This window comes from Tenrec ecaudatus, chromosome 9 (assembly GCF_050624435.1).
Source record: "Tenrec ecaudatus isolate mTenEca1 chromosome 9, mTenEca1.hap1, whole genome shotgun sequence".
In the NCBI taxonomy this organism is placed as follows: domain Eukaryota; kingdom Metazoa; phylum Chordata; class Mammalia; order Afrosoricida; family Tenrecidae; genus Tenrec; species Tenrec ecaudatus.
Window position 1 is genome coordinate 69,368,772 of NC_134538.1, and position 17,168 is coordinate 69,385,939.

General features: G+C 44.2%; 1 protein-coding gene across 1 annotated transcript in view; it reads right to left on the reverse strand.

Moving 5' to 3' along the window:
• STARD3NL (STARD3 N-terminal like) overlaps window positions 1-7,453 on the reverse strand; it is a 47,490-nt gene extending 40,037 nt beyond the window's left edge. Inside the window, exon 1 of the mRNA XM_075558186.1 lies at window positions 7,289-7,453. The gene's annotated coding sequence lies outside the window, so the exon portion shown is untranslated. The remainder of the gene's footprint in view (window positions 1-7,288) is intronic.
• Window positions 7,454-17,168: the final 9,715 nt, after the last annotated feature.

Below are 17,168 nucleotides of genomic sequence, written 5' to 3' on the forward strand. Positions count from 1 at the left end.
GGTGTTGAATGGACCAGGTAGCAGACACCAAGGAACAAAAACAATCATGTGTGATCACCTTCCTCACATAAACGCTGAAGACAAATGTGTGCATAATCAAGTGTGGTGAAGAAGGCTGATGGTGCCCGGCTATTGAGAGATATAGCGTCTGGGGACTTAAAGGCTTGAACGTAAACAAGCGGCCATCTAGTCCAGAGGCAACAAAGCCCACATGGAAGCAGCACATCAACATGTGTGATCATGAAGGGCCGAGGGGACCAGGTTTCAAACAACAAAGGCGGGGGGGGGGGCAATAAAACATCACCGTGAATGAGGGGAGTACGTGATGGGGACCCAATGCCCATCTGTAGACAGCTGAACATCCCTTGCAGAGGGGTAGTGGGGAGGAGATGAGTCACTAAGGGTTCAATGTAGCAACGATGAAACTCAAAACCTTCCTCTAGTTCTTGAACGCTTCCTCCCCCCGTTATCATGATCCCAATTCTGCCTTACGGACCTGGTTAGACCAGAGGATGCACAGCGGTGCAGTAGGGATCTGGAAACACAGGGAATCTAGGTCGGATGAACCCCTCAGGACCAGCTGTGGGAGTGGCGACACCGGGAGGGAAGGGGGTGTAGAAAGGGAGAACCAATCTCAGGGATCTACGTGTAACCTCCTCTTTGGGGGAAGAGCAATGGGAAGGTGGGTGAGGGGAGACTCTGGGCAGTGTAAGATAAGATAAAATAATAATTTATAAACTATTAAGGGTTCATGGGGGAGGGAGGAGTGGGGAGGAAGGGGGAGGGAAAAAAGGAAAATGAGCTCATTCCAGGAACCCAAGTGGAAGGCGAATTTTGAGAATGAAGAGGGCAACGAATGTATAAGGGTGCTTTAATCAATCGATGTATATGTGGATTGTGATAAGAGTTGTATGAGCCCCAATAAAATGATTTATTGAATTAAAAAAAGAAAATACCGTGGTTTGAGTCATTTGCACATTATTCCTTAACGTGACATCTTTGCAATTTAGCACCCTGAGGAGCATCTGGTATTCTGAAGGTCTTAAATTGCTAATCTCTTATGAGTGCACTCTGCTCTACACCACCACCCTACCACCTTGCCCTCCCTCCAGGGGACACCTGGCAATATCTGTAGGCATTTATTAATTATTAACTTTTTATTGCAATTTGAGTAAAGGTTTACAAAGCAAATTGCTTTTCCAGCCAACAATTCACACACATTTTCTTGTATGACTGATTGCCCCCCCTCCCCCACAATGCAACACTCTTCCCATTTCCTTCCTGTGGTTCCCATTTCCACTCCCCCTTCTTTCTTCCTACATCTTGTGAGATTTATCCCAGGACAAAGGCTGCCCTTTTGGCTCAGGATGGCTGGTCATTTGGAGGAGTGTGTCATTTCCTGTTCACCCTACAGGTTGACCGAGTGTTTGGCTGGACGCTGAGCTAGGGTGGTGAGTTCAGGTCCACATCTGACGGGTGGCGGAGGGCCGGTCTCCGGGTTCCAGCAAGCTAGAGATATATTCAGTTGTCACAACTGGGTAAAGTGCCATTGACACTGGGTGGAGGGACAGGGATGTAGCTGAGCATCCTACAATACTCAGACAGTCCCCTCCACAGTATCCAGTCCAAAATATCAATAGTGGCAAGGTTGAGAAATCCTGATACAAAGCAGATAAAGAAGGCCTGGCACAGAAGAAGTGCTGTGCACTAGTTATTACTGATAATGCTAAAACCCTATTAGAAACAATTGCATCTGGGATCTTAAAAGTGTGTCCTAAAGAAGCAGCCATCTAAGAGAAGCATCAGCCAAGCCCACACAGAGAGAACACACCAGCCTGTGGGATCCAAGGCATATTCTTCTAGAACAGGGCCTGGTGAACTCTTGAGACCTAAGAACCAATCTTGTCCCTCATAACAATTCAAAAATCATCTGAGATCTATAAATATAATTTTTAAAACAAATGAAGTTACCATTATCAGAATAATATCCTTTAAATGAAACTACAGGTTTTATTTCCATTTCCAATTTTACTTCAGAGGCCCATGCATGTATCGGAAGAGTCACATGTATGGCCTGCGGGGTGGCAGTTTGTGAATCCCTGCTCCAGAAGGTTCACGTCAACTCACAAGCAAAGCAAGGGAAACTATCCGCAGAAGCCTGTGCTGCTCCAGTGCTTTTGTACGAGGCTGCCCGGCAGGCGCTCTGAGACACGACACAAGAACCCAATGACGTCATACCTCATGCCCATGCTACGGTGCACTGGGGACCTGACCAAAAACCGGCTCCACATGACAAGGAGCCCTGGAGCAGTGAGAGTTTCCGTTTTCTTTCCGAAGGAAGTCCTTCAACATTCACAGACCAAAGAAGAGCTTTTCTCAAGAGAACACATGGCAACTAGAAAATCCAAACCCTTCACCAAAACAGGAAAGAAGTTTTATTGAATCAAGCCAAGAAAAGCCTGAGTGCTTCTCTTAAAGATGAGATAATAAGAGTACTGCCCCTAAAAAAAAAAAAAACAACCCTAGAAGGGTTTACAGTCTGTGAGATTTTTCATGTATAAGAGTAATTGTTAGTTCTTTTAAGCTTTCTTCAACGTGCATTTAAGCACCTACAGAGTCAGAATCGACTAAACGACAACAGGTGTGTAGTATAGTATGTCTGGAAACAAACAAGGGCACGGCTACTGGTCTGGTTTTCACTTTTTGTTATCAAAGATAACACAATTGGTGATTAGTAAACAAAGTCACCCCAACCCTCTCCCACAAGTGCTATGAAAAGACTCTATTAGAGATGTTTCATTAGAGAGCAGCAGTAATGATGGACTTAGAGAATCAGAGAGAACGTGACAGGTTGGAGTGAGCCATGCAGAAAACACTGCCCATGGAGAGCTCAAGGCTAACAGCCAGGAGTGGAGTCTGAGGCCTTTCGCGCACTAGGGAAGGAGCATTTACATCAAATGAAAACAGGCTGGAACTCCAGAATGTGGACATGAGTTGAACAAACCAACTTCAAAGACGAAAACACTTGGTTGGTACACTTAGCAGATGCTTAAAGAAAGAAGGATCTCCCTTGACTTTGATACAATTCAATCCTTTGAATGAATCATTCCAACAACACTGTTTGAATTGTGTGCTGTGGAGTAGATTCCCAATAGTGAACCCAGATAGCAGTCAATCTACCCCATAGGTTCCCTAGGCGACCATCTTTACAGGAGAGGATCTCGTCTTGTCTCAAGGGGAGCTGCTGGTGGGTTCGAGCCACTGACCTTTTCGTTAGCAGCTCACTACTTAACCACAGTGGTGTGTGTGTGTGTGTGTGTGTGTGTGTGTGTGTGTGTGTGTGTGTGTGTGTGTGTGTGAGATGAGGGGGAGGGAGGCATTAAAGCCTACCAAACCCATTCCCAGGAAGCCAACTCTGAATCACAGCCACCCTGCAGGGCAGAGTAGAAGTGCCCCAGCAGCTTTCCAAGGCTGTCATCTTTGCCGATGCAGAATGCTACATCTTTCTCCCAAGAGCCTCTGATCATAAGAACTGAGCTCCGTTTGGCTAATGTTATGTTATGATGCTATATTACATTTTGTATTTTGTTATGGGAGGGTCAAAACTCATGCATAAATAAGTTAAGTTCGCTATCTTATCAGATCCTAATGATAATTACTAGACTGAGCCAGCTTTAGAAATGAATCATGGTTTTGTGCATTTGTTTTCTTCAACTTCTAGATCATGTGAATCCATTTCTTAATTATGAAATTCATAAGATTATAGTTACCTATTTGAAAAATATGACAACATATGATTGAGAAAAGACAGCTAAATTTCTAAGCTGACATAGGGGTTTCTTCCGTTACAGGCAGAAACTATGATTATAAGCCAATAAACTCAGAGCAATAGTCCCACACTCCTAAGACTGCAGGATTTTAAACAAATTTTAATGCCTTCTCAAACATCTTTTAAATCAAGCAAAAATAAAAGCTTAAAATGTCATTTTGAAACTACAGTTGCTTTCTACTGACAGAACCCAAACAGTTCACCCCTGCTCACTGCTCAAAAAAGAAGAAAAATAAAGCTGAGATTCTTTTAGCCAAACAAGAAGCATTGTCTCATCTCTTTACAATTACCTTTTTCCTGATTATGCACAGTACACTCATGAGGCTGACACATCTATTTTTACATTTACAGAACACCTTGCCCTCGAACGTTCAAGAAGGAAGTCTGTAGGGTACTTGCAGACACACATGAATAAGTATTAGGCTGAGAATACACAGGCTATTTGGTGCCAGTTTGATCACTATCTGCGTGATGTTTTGAAAATGACTTCTCTGGACCTCCACAGTCCTACTCCCAAATGGAGAGAATTGAATCATGTAAGCTTTAAAGCAGCAGACATAAAGAGAGTGGCTTGCTGGCCATACAGAGACCGGTGGAACTGCTGAGTCTATGGCGCTGAGTCACCCTTCCTGTCTGGAAATGGACTCACCCCATGGTTCCATCTTTGGCCAAACAATAGGCAAGTCTGTAGGGAGAACAACAGCACTGGAGAGATGCATGGGTCTCAGAACAGTCATCAACCATTTAAGATCAAAAGGCAGCATGTACCCAAGGACAACGTTCAGAAGGGTTAGGAAAGGGGGGGGAATAAACCCAGGAAACACGGGCAGTGGGATAAGGGATGGTACGTTGTAGGGATTTCAATGAATGCGATCAACCAACATTTGGAGGACATGTTGAATGGAAATCTATCTACTCTTTAAACTTTCACCCAATTCACACGCAAAAATTTTGTTATCTATATCGTTATACAGATAGTTACACACACATGTAGTTACACACACACATATATAACAATACTAGAGATCTGGAGCTGCTTTTCTACACCAAGGAAGTCGTAGAGTAGAATTCAGTCAGCTTTGGAATGGGGCTAACACTCACACCCCACCCCGCCACCTCCACCTCACTACCATGGACTCGATGTCAACTCACAGAAACCCTAAAGCACTGGGGAGCAGTGTCCCTATGAGTTTCCTGTTATTAGTAACAGGAGTAGAAAGCCCTGTCTTTCTCCTGAGGAGCAGCTGATGGTTTTGAACTGCTGACCTGGCAGATGGAAGGCCAAGGTGTGCAGAACCACTAGCCCTGTCAGTGCTGCACCAGGGCTAGAGTTAAGGAGTATTTAAATCCAGCCATGGTCACTACTAGCTGTGTGGCCTTCCAGGTACGTTTCTTTGCCTCTCAAGAAGGGATACTGTTTACCTTTACAAGCCATTGTAAAGATCAGAATGTACTGGCCTGCGATTAAATAAAAGCAGGCATGAAGTCAGGGTAGTAACTGAAGGTCTGATTCCTAATTCACTTGACAATGCCATTTCCTAGAACTCTCCTGGGAGAAGAGCTCACATCACAGCTTCTAGTCAATTCTGACTCAATGACCTCCCCTATGTGACAGGGTAGAACTGTCCCTACAGAGCAGTGACTGTCTTTTCCAAAGGGAAGGCACAGAAAGGTAACACAGAAAAGGATTTGTGATTAGAAGTTGGGAAGGTAAGAGAACTGAAGCAGAGACTCTGAGCCCCATACATAAAAATGCAAAGGAAATAAACTTTGAGGAATAAAAACCATTTTATCTGCCCCCCTACCCCCACTAATAAGAAAAGGCCACTGATGAGGTAGGCATGGAAGTAGGGGAACCAACTGCAACAATTTCATAACCAAAATAAAGCAGAGAGCAGGTAGGCGCCTGCGTGCTGCTTCAAGAAAACAGTAATGACCTTGCAATGTACAAACCATGCTTCCTTTGCTGGCCCTTCTCGAAAGTGATTCCCATGGCCCAGCTCCTGCTCACTTCTTAGATGTCATCTTGTGCCATTCACCCACCTCACTCTCCCCGGGGCTCACCTGGCTCCAGACACACTACAGGTCCCTTCCTCGTACGTCTGGCTTCTCCCCCACACCTTGATCCCTCCAGCTCTTTATCTGGTAATGGTCTCTTTTCAAACATGTGATACTATTTTAAATGGTCATATTTATTTACATGAATGTAAGATCTTTGAGGGCAGGAACCTTATCTAAATTATGCCCCATTCCATTCCCAGTGCCTAAAACAAAGCCTGGCATAGCTAAGACCCCCATATGAGAAGCTGTCCAGTGAATAAATGCCAATGGTAATGCTCATCATTTTTCTGTGAAGAAAACTAAGGGAAAGTCCTCAGAAGAGGACTTTCTTAAGGCGTTTCATCCAATCATGCAGTCAGAAAAGGTCAATATCAGAACCAGGAGAATATTAAAGGGAAGGAATGCTTTACAATAAAGAATATTTTATGTGCCACATATTACTCTTCCTGGGTACAGTCTACAGTTTTACTTTATGAGTAATACTTATCCACCACTTTCTTATTAGAACCCAACAAGGAAGAGGTCTTGCTTTGTGATTCTACTTCTACAAGTAGTTTGTGAATGGGATGATCTTTCAGAACCTTCCCAATGAAGGACACTGACATGTATATTTCTAAGGACTAATTCCACTATATGTCAGTGGTTAGATCTGGTGTTGCTATGTTTTCTTGTTACTGAAATTATAACTCAGTCAAGGGAGGAATTCAGCAAGCCCATCTGTGAAACAAAAGACAAATGCTTTGGAGATCAACTATCTCAGATCCATGGTGAGCAACTGCCGCATGAAACAGGAGGATAAAAATGTCCCACAAGGTTAAACCCCATTTGGCCCTTAAAAAAAAAAAAAAAAAAAAAAAAAACTCTTTCTAATCCTAAACCGAAAGTAGGCATGCTTCTGAGATTTCAGAAAACCGGAGGGCAGGCAAAACTGTGGACTAAATCATTTTGTCAAAAAATTCACGGGCTGTGTTTTCATTTCTCATTTTACTTTGTCAGGGCTTTCCTTGATGAATTGCAGAGGCCTGTAACCATCCGTGCCTGAAAAGGCCCACCGATCATCCCCAGCGTCCGTTCTTGGTCATGATGCCGGGCCCTTGACACCAGTCTGCATGGGGAATGAAGGAATGGGACCCTCACTGCCTGAATCCCACCGCCCTGAATTCTCGTACAGGCACGGAGGTAAACGTGGCTGAGCCTTCTGCAACTTCACTTTCGAATCCATTATAGACACAGCATGCCTCGCGCCTCCTCCTCGGGGCCTGGAGGGGCGCAGCCAGCTCGGCAAAGAAACGGGATGAATGCTCCGATCGGGCTACGGTCAGCTGTCTGCAAACCCTCGGAGCCCGGGTGACTCAGTTTTCTAACCTGTCCAATAGGGTGACGAGAAACCCAACCTACCTCGTCGGGCGGTTTCAGGGTAGCCGCTCCAGGTTGGCCCGGGGCGAGTGGCTCCGTCTGCGGTCGCGCCCGCGGGGCCCTAAGTGGGCGGAGGGGCGGGGCGGGGCGGGAGACAGCTCCGCCAGCGCCGCGCAGCTCGCCGCCCGCAGCCTGCAGCCCCGGGACCTCTGCGAGGACCCGGCCGATGACGTCAGCACGTTGGCGTCACGTACGGAGCCCGCACCTCTTCCGAAGCCCTGAAGCCCGCGGGTGGGTACGAAGTGCCAACCGAGAGAAGCTATCTGATTGGTGGACTAGGTCGTCCGTCATTCATCGGCCAGTAAGCGGCACCAGGAGGTGGGGCAGGGCCGGAGAAGAGGGAGAGAATTTTGTATTACAAAGGCGAACCGGAGCCCGTTGGACTTTCCATCTTTCGAGCCACCCCACTTTCCACTCGATTGTAAAAAGCGTCTCCATTTCTGCTGCTTCAGCCTCCACCAGTCTCGGTGGGTTTTTAGGTTCGGCCTGTGGAAGCAATCGTGGAAGTGTAATTGCAGAACCCCTGAGTGACTTAGGGGTTAAACGCTCTCATGCGAACCGAAAATGTCTGGTTTCCCACCATCAGCTGCATAGGGGAAAGATGTGGCAGTCAGCGTTGGTCTGGGCAGTTCAACTGGTCAGAGCAGAATTCAGGGCAGTGGAGTCTGGGTTTTGGTTTTCACTTGAGGGCAACTCTTTTTTTATTCTTACTAGCTTCACTCCACCCCCAATATTAAACAACAACAAACAAAAAAACAAGCAGTGAGCAAGTGAAAAAAGTACCTCCATCTTAGTTCCTCAACCATGCATTCGCCTCTTTGGGAAATCAATGTCCTTATGAATTCTTCCAATGACATTCCAAATTTAAATAATTTTAAATTGCACAAATAATACTCGCCCATCAAATGTTTTAACATTACAGAGTTGCCTGAAAGCCTCCTCAGGCACGAATCACAAGCCCTGCCCATAGATAATGACCCCTATTTCTTGCATATTTACATATTTTAAGTGTTATTTACTTTCCTTTTTTCCTAATCAATATATCTTTAAAATTGTTCCATGTGTATATATAGTCCTACCTTGTTCTCTTATCACACTGTACTGCATGGTATCCCTCAGAATGCATACTTTTTTTTAAACAATTTATTGGGGCTCATACAATTCTTATCACAGTTCATACATATACATACATCAATTGTTTAAAGCACATCTGTACAGTCTTTGCCCTAATCATTTTTTTCTCCTCTTTTCTTTTTTTACATTTTATTAGGGAGTCATACAACTCTTATCACAATCCATACATATACATACATCAATTGTATAAAGCATATCCTTACATTCCCTGCCCCAGTCATTCTCAAGGCATTTGCTCTCCACTTAAGCCCCTTGCATCAGGTCCTCTTTTTTTTTTCCCCTCCCTCCCCTTCCCCCCCTCCCTCATGTGCCCTTGGTAATTTATACATCGTTATTTTGTCATATCTTGCCCTATCCAGAGTCTCCCTTCCCCCCTTCTCTGCTGTCCCTCTCCCAGGGAAGAGGTCACATGTGGATCCTTGTAATCAGTTCCCCCTTTCCAACCCACTCACCCTCCACTCTCCCAGCATCGTCCTTCACACCCTTGGTCCTGAAGGTATCATCCACCCTGGATTCCCTGTACCTCCAGCCCTCATATGTACCAGTGTACAGCCTCTGTCCTATCCAGCCCTGCAAGGTAGAATTCGGATCATGGTAGTTGGGGGTAGGAAGCATCCAGGATCTGGGGGAAAGCTGTGTTCTTCATCGGTACTACCTCGCACCCTAATTAACCCATCTCCTCTCCTAAACCCCTCTATGAGGGGATCTCCATTGGCCGACACTTGGACTTCCCACTTCATTTAATATGGTATATATATACATATATACATATACACACATATACACATACATACACACACTTATATCTTTTTCTTTTTTTTGCATGATGCCTTATACCTGGTACCTTGGCACCTCGTGATCGCACTGGCCGGTGTGCTTCTTCCATGTGGGCTTTTTTGCTTCTGAGCTAGATGGCCGCTTGTTCACCTTCAAGCCTTTAAGACCCCAGACACTATCTCTTTTGATAGCCGGGCACCATCAGCTTTCTTCACCACATTTGCTTATGCACCCATTTGTATTCAGCGATCCTATCATGGAGGTGTGCAGTCAATGACATGATTTTTTTGTTCTTTGATGCCTGGTAACTGATCCCTTCGGGACCACTCGATCACACAGGCTGGTGTGTTCTTCCATGTGGACTTTGTTGCTTCTGAGCTAGATGGCCGCTTGTTTATCTTCAAGCCTTTAAGACCCCAGTCACTATCTCTTTTGATAGCCGGGCACCATCAGCTTTCTTCACCACATTTACTTGTTCACCCACTTTGGCTCCAGCCGTTGTGTCGGGAGAGTGAGCATCATAGAGTTCCAATTTAATAAAAGAAGGTATTCATGCATTGAGGGAGTGTTTGAGTAGAGGCCCAAGGTCCTTCCGCCACCTTAATACTTGACCTATAAATATAGACACATAGATCTATTTCCCCATCCTCCTATATATGTTTGCATGTACATGTCTTTGTCTAGACCTCCATGAATGCCCTTTGACTCCTAGCTCTTTCCTCCATCTCCCTTGACTTTCCTCCTGCCCTACTACCATGCTTTGTCGCCACCTGGGCTAGAGTATACCTCTTCTCTACGCAACCTTACCCTTGATCATTTCCCACCAGGCCTGCCAATCCCCCTTCTCTACCATTTGGGGTCCCATGTTTTTCCCTTGTCCCTGGGTTTGTTAACACCACTTCCTTACTCCCCTACCCCCCCACCCCAAGTCCCCCCGGAACTGTCGGTCCCGTTGTTTTTCCTCCAGATAGTTCATCCAGCCTGTCCTATTCAGACAGACCTGTGGAGACACTAACATGCACGAAAACAAGACAGAGGAAAACAAAGCAACAGTTTACAACCAGACAACAAAACAACAAAAACAAACCACTGAAAAAGAACAGAACAAAACAGTTCACAAGAGAAAAGCTTGTAGTTAGTTCAGGGATTGTTTGCTGGCCCTTAGGAGCGTTTTCCAGTCCAGTCTGTTGGGGCACCACGCCCTGGCCCCAAAGTCCACTTTCAGCATTCCCTGGGGACCTTGCCACTCCATTCCCTTGCTGTTCCGCTGCACTCCCCCAGTGATTTGCCTCGGTGTGGTGGGATCAGGTCAGGTGCAATTCCCACACTGTGTCTCCGGTGCTGTCCCCTGTATCGCCCTTAGTCAACTGATTGGCATCATTTCTCATAGTGGGGCCAGCCATGTTGTTCTCTCTGTGGACTGGCTGCTCTACTCAGGAACATCATCATCACGGCCTGGTGAGCCAGGCTGTGCTCCACTCTCTCCTCCTGCCCCTTCATCTTCTCCCGTGTGCTCTGATCAGATATGTTCATCTCCCGGAGCTGCAGAGTCAATGTCGTCCCTTGGAACAAATTCTTTTTGGGGGAGGGGCAGGAATCCACTTAATTTATGGTGCTGGGGACAGCTTCCCAGACCTCTCCACTGGTTCCCTACTCCACGCCGGGATATTGCATTCACACCTTGCGACACTGGGTTGAAGTCTGGTCCCACTTTCCCTGTGGAGATATAAACAATACCCTCCCCTTGGGTGGATTAATGCCCCATGCCCCCACTTCCCTTTTCTTCCTTGTATTCATCCTTTTGTTTTCCTTTCCCCACCTCCTCCACCATTGTCTACCATGTACATCCCTGGTTTTGGTCTGGTCTCTTCCATACTACACAGTCTTCACCCCTAAAATGTTTGTATACAGTAGCTTTTTTCCTTATGCCACTTTTGCTTTTTAAAAAAATTTTTAATTCTTACCTCAGCGGGCTCATGTTGTACTTGTCCTTTTGTGCCTGACTAACCTCGCTTAGCATGATTTCCTCCAGTTCTTCCCATGCCGCTATGTGCCTCATACGTTCATCACTGCTTTTTAGTGATGCGTAGTACTCCATTGTATGTATATACCACAGTTTTTTAATCCAATCGTCAGTTGATGGAAATTTGGGTTGCTTCCAGCTCCTTGCAATTGTGAACTGTGCCGCAATGAACATTGGAGCACAGATGTCTGGTCTTGGTTTGTTTCTTGCCTCTTCTGGGTATATGCCGAGTAGGGGGATTGCTGGGTCATATGGTAACTCTATTTCCATCTGTTTTAGGTATCGCCAGATTGATTTCCATAGTGGCTGTACGTACTTACAGTTCCACCAGCAGTGGATGAGAGTTCCTGTCTCCCCACAGCCCCTCCAACACTTGTTGCTTTCTGATTTTTTGAATTGGGCTACCTTTGAGGGTGTCAGGTGGTACCTCATTGTTGTTTTAATTTGCATTTCTCTTATGGCTAAAGATCGGGAACATTTTCTCATATGTTTGTTGGCCATTCGGATTTCTGTGCCTGTGAAACTTCTGTTCAAGTCTTTTGCCCACCTTTCAAGTGGGCTATTGGTTTTTTTCTTTTTGGAAGCTAGCAGAATATTGTAGATTTTAGTAATAAGGCCTTTGTCTGATGTGTCATTGCTAAAGATGTTTTCCCAGTCTGTGGACTCTCTTATTACTCTCTTGGTGAATTCTTTAGATGTACACAAGTGTTTTATCTTCAGTATATCCCATTTGTCAATTTGTGCCTCCTCTGTGTTTGTGTCTTTCCCTATTTCTGATAGCCTGTGTACAGAATGCATACTTTTTATGGTGTTAGTCTGGGTTGACTAGAGAAACAAAATCATAGACACTCGTAATGTGTATTAAAAAAGCTTTATATAAACAGTAATTGTATATTTAGAAAACATCTCAACCCAGTTCAGTTCAAGTCCCTAAGTCTTACATTAGCCCAAATGTCTGTACCAGTCTATAAATTCCTCTTCAGATTCACTCAACACATGCAAAGAGGTCAAATGAAGGAAGATCACGAGCCAGTGGGTGCAAAGTCTTGTGGACCCAGTGGTGGTGGAAGAATCTCAATGCTGACATGGGTCTCCACGTGATTCCTCTAGCTCCAGGGCTCTAGCTCAGCGCACCTCCACATGGCTTATCAACAGAAAGACAAAGCAGACAGAGTGTGTTTCACCTCTAGAGAGGAAGACAGGAGTTCCCAGAATCCTTAGGAGAAAGTCATCCCCTCACAGAGCCCTTATTGGCTATGACCTGATTGACAAGCTAGACTCTAACCCTTCTCAAGTTGACAGGAGATTATTATAACTACCACATATGGATAGTTAATATTGAGAAATATTAACAGTCAATAATTGAGCTAAACAATACACTCAAAGGCCATCAAACAAAAGTTTTCTATTTAAATTTAAACCAAGCATTATTATTGTTCGTGGTGAGAAGCAGTTGGTCTGGGTTTTTTTTTTCTCCCATGAAGTGGCTGGTAGATTCGAACTACCAATCATTCAGTTGCCAGCCAAATGCTTAAGCATTATGCCTATTGTAAATTTCAAACAACTGTCTAAATTACATAAAACATGTTTGAAATGTTCGAAGCTGTTACATATTATGAAAACTTCAGAGGAAGTCCTTCCATAATTAGCCCTAGTCATCTGCTACAACTACTTTCAATTTTCATTCATTTCCATAGACTGCTTACATCTATGACACTTAGTAAATACTCGTCGAAGGATGGTACAGTGTATACATCCTGTTAGAATGTTTGTGCCAATGCATTGCTCTTATCTAATCCATCCTTTGAGGATGCTGCTTTGAAGACTAAGGTGCTCCTGACCCAAGCTGTGGTATTTTCAATGGCCTCACTTGCATTGAATAAGTAAGACTGAAGAAGAATCGATGCATTTGAATTAGGGGGCTACTGAAGCATATTGAAAGCATCGTTGACTGCTAAGAGGACAAACTGATCTGTCTTGGGAGAAATACTCCTTGGAGTCAAGGGTGGCAAGACTTTGTCTTACATTCTTTGGATATACTATCTGGAGGGACCATTCCTTGGAGAAGGCCACCATGTTTGGTGAAGTAGAGGGGGGCGGTCAGCTAAAAAGATGAAAGTCAACAAGGAGATGGTTTGACACCGTGGCTGCAACAATGGGCTTAAGCACAGGAACAATTGTGAGGATGGTGCGGATGGGCAGTGTTTGCTCCTGCTGAGCGTTAGGTGGCTATGGGTCAGAACCAACTCAAGGGCACCCAACGATAACAAATCATACTCTGTGTACCTATAGATTACTCTGTATGAAATATGATGAAATGTTGAAGTCTTGCAGTAGATCTGTCTAAAATGAAAATGAGTAATGCACATTAGAATAGGGGCGAAAGGAAATGATACATATATAAACTATTAAAAAGTAGACTTGTGAAGACTTGGCAACTGACTTGGGAAAATAATGTAGAAAGGAAAGAATTTCGGCCATCAAAGTTGGATGATTTTCTGGATAGACTGCAAATATCATGAGTTTGGACAGAAAGCCAGCTTGGGGTAGTGGTTGGAGTTCAGGCCAAAAAAAATCAATTTTGAATATTTTATATTGAGAAAGCTGTGGTTCAGTCAGTAGGCATGTAGATGATAAACCTGGAGAATTCAAGTGAGACATCATTGTGTATGTAGGTATAAATTATATCAATCAGAGACAATGCACAGCTTGAAAATATGTGTGTGTGGGGGGCACCTTTGGAGTCATCATTTAGGAGGAAGCAAAAGTTAAAAGGAAACGTGGGCACATTGAACTCAAAAAAATCAAAGAAGAAACAGTCACATCATGGGTGCCTAGTGTTTTGAAAATTTATAAACTTTAAATAAAACTGAGCAAAAATTAAGAGAACATAGATTAGAAACCATAGAAGAGCAAAGTGTATGGAAGTATTTACTTAAACAGATTAATTATAAACCTTGATATTTAAATATATATGGTTGTTAGTGGCCCTGAAGTTGGCTCTGACTCATGGTGACTTTATGTATCACAGAACGAAATGTTTCTGCATTCTACAACAGCTTCATGATGGAATGTTCGAGTTTTCTGTTGTAACTGTTGGTTCCAAACCATCTTATTGAAAATTTTCATTTCCATTGTCTCTCTAGTTACCAAGTAGAATAGCTTTTTCTAGAGATTGTGGGAGTGTTTGTGGTTTACTGCTTATACACTATGCTACTAACCACAAGGTCAGCTGTTCGAAACCACCAGCCACTTTCTGGGAGAAAGATGAGGCTTTCTATGTCCATAAAGAGTTACAGTCTTGGAAACCCACAAGGACAGTTCTACCCTGTCCTATATGGTAGCTATTAGTGAGAATGGACATGGTGACATTGAGTTTGGCTTCTAGAGATTGGTCTTTCCTGGTGATGTGTCCAAAGTACACTAGTTAAAGTCTCTTCATCCTAACTTCTTAGGACAAATCGGGTTGCATTTTATCTAGAACTGTCCTGTTTGCTCCAGTGGAAATCCAAGGAATGTTCCATATTCTTTCCCATCAGCACCATACTTTGAACACATCTTTTCTTCTTGAGTCTTTCCTTCAGTGCCTCACATTCATGGAAGGTGACTAAAAGAACCATACCTTGGATCAAGTGCATCTTAGTTACAAAAATGATGCTCTAGGTGGCCTTTTGCAGCAGATTTAGGTGTAGAATGGGTCACAATGTTTGATTTCTTGGCTGCTATTTCCATAGACATTGATTATAAAGCCAAATAGCATAAAGTCATCAACAACTTCAATGTCTTCATTCATTACCATTTAGTTTATCAGTACAGTTATAAGAGCTTTTAAAAAAATTTTCCCCTCCTTGTCAGAAGAATTTATTTCAAAAGACAGCATTGAATCTGTAGCGCTGGAAGAGGAACATATCTGATCAGAGCAAAGGGGTGCTGATGAAGGGGGGGGATAGTGTGGAGCACGTCCTGCCCCACCAGCCCTTGAGAACCATGACCCCAATTAGAGCAGCCAGTCCACAGAGAGGACCACATGCTGGCCTGACTTTGAGACATGACGCCCCTCTCTGGCCCATAGCTCTACGGGGACAACACTGGAGACACAGTGTGGGAATTGCACCCAATCTGATCCCACCACGCCAAGGCAAAACACTAAGGGGGTGCAACAGAATAACAAGGGAATGGAGTGGCAAGGTCCCCAGGGAACACTGAAGGAAGGTGGACTTTGGGGCCAGGGTGTGGTGCCCCAACAGACTGGACTGGAAAACACCCCTAAAGGCCAACAAATGATCCTTGAACTAACTACAAGCTTTTCTTTCTTGTTGTGTTTTGTTTTGTTTTTGTCATTGGTTTGTTGTTGTTGTTTTGATGTATATTGTTGCTTGGTTTTTCTCTGTCTTGTTTTGGTGCATGTTATTATCTCCATGGGTCTGTCTAAATAAGATGGGCTGGATGAACAATCTGGAGGAGAAAACTAGGGGACCCATATTTCCGTGGGGACATGGAAGAGGGGGAGGTGGAAGGAAAGGAAGTGGCGTTAATAAATCCAGGGACAAGGAAAACAACAAGTGATCCAAATTGGTGGTTAGGAGTGTGTGGGAGGCCTGGTAGGGCATGATCAAGGGTAGTGTAACCAAGAGGAATGGCTGAAACCCTGGTGGGGACTAAGGGGACTAAGCATGGTAGTGGGACAGGAGGAAAGTCAAGGGAAATAGAGGACAGAGCTGGGAGGCAAAGGGCATTTATAGAGGTCTAGATAAAGACATATGTATATGCAAATATATTTATATATGAGGATAGGGAAATAGATCTATATGCATACATTTATAGGTTTAGTATTAAGGTATCAGACAGACATTGGGCTTCAACTCAAGTACTCCCTCAATGCAAGAATACTGTCTTCTATTAAACTGGCATTCTATGATGCTCACCTTCCCAACACAACAGCTGAAGACAAAGTGGGTGAATAAGCAAATGTGGTGAAGAAAGCTGATGGTGTCCACCTATAAAAAGATATAGCATCTGGGGTCTTAAAGGCCTGAAGGTAAACAAGCGGCCATCTAGCTCAGAAGCAACAAAGTCCGCATGGACGAAGCACACCGGCCTGTGCAATCACAAGGTGTTGAAGGAATCAGGTATCAGGCATCATCAGAACAAAAAATCTTACCGTAATGAATGAGGTGGGGAGCGCAGAGTGGAGACCCAAAGCCATTTGTAGGCCACTGGACTTTCTCTTGCAAAAGGGTCTTGGAGAGGAGACGAGCCAGACAGGGTGCGATATAGCAACAATGAAAAATACAACTTTCCTCTGGTTCTTAAATACTCCACCCCCCGCCCACTATCATGATCCCAATTCTACCTTGCAAGTCTGGCTAGACCAGAGGATGTACACTGGTATAGATAGGAACCAGAAACACAAGGAATCCAGGGTGGATGATCCCTTCGGGACCAGTGGTGTGAGTGGCGATACTGGGAACGTAGACGGAGGGTGGGTTGGAAAGGGGGAACCGATTTCAAGGATCTACATGGGACCTCCTCCATGGGGGATGGACAACAGAAAAGTGGTGAAGGGAGAATTCAGACAGGGCAAGATATAACAAAATAATAATTTATAAATTATTAAGGATTCATGAGGGAGGGGAGAGTGGGGAGGGAGTGGAAAATGAGGACCTGATGCCAGGGGCTTAAGTGGAGAGCAAATGTTTTGAGATTGATGATGGCAATGAATGTACAAATGTGCTTTATACAATTGATGTATGTATGGATTGTGATGAGAGTTGTAAGATCCCCTAATAAAATGATTATTAAAAAAAGTAACCCCCCCCCAAATTTTTGTTGTCGTTTTGAATGTGATTCATTCTGAAGGCTGTGGCTTTGCTTTTTATCAGCAAGTGCTTCAGACAACCTCACTTGGGCAGCAAAGTTTTATTAGCC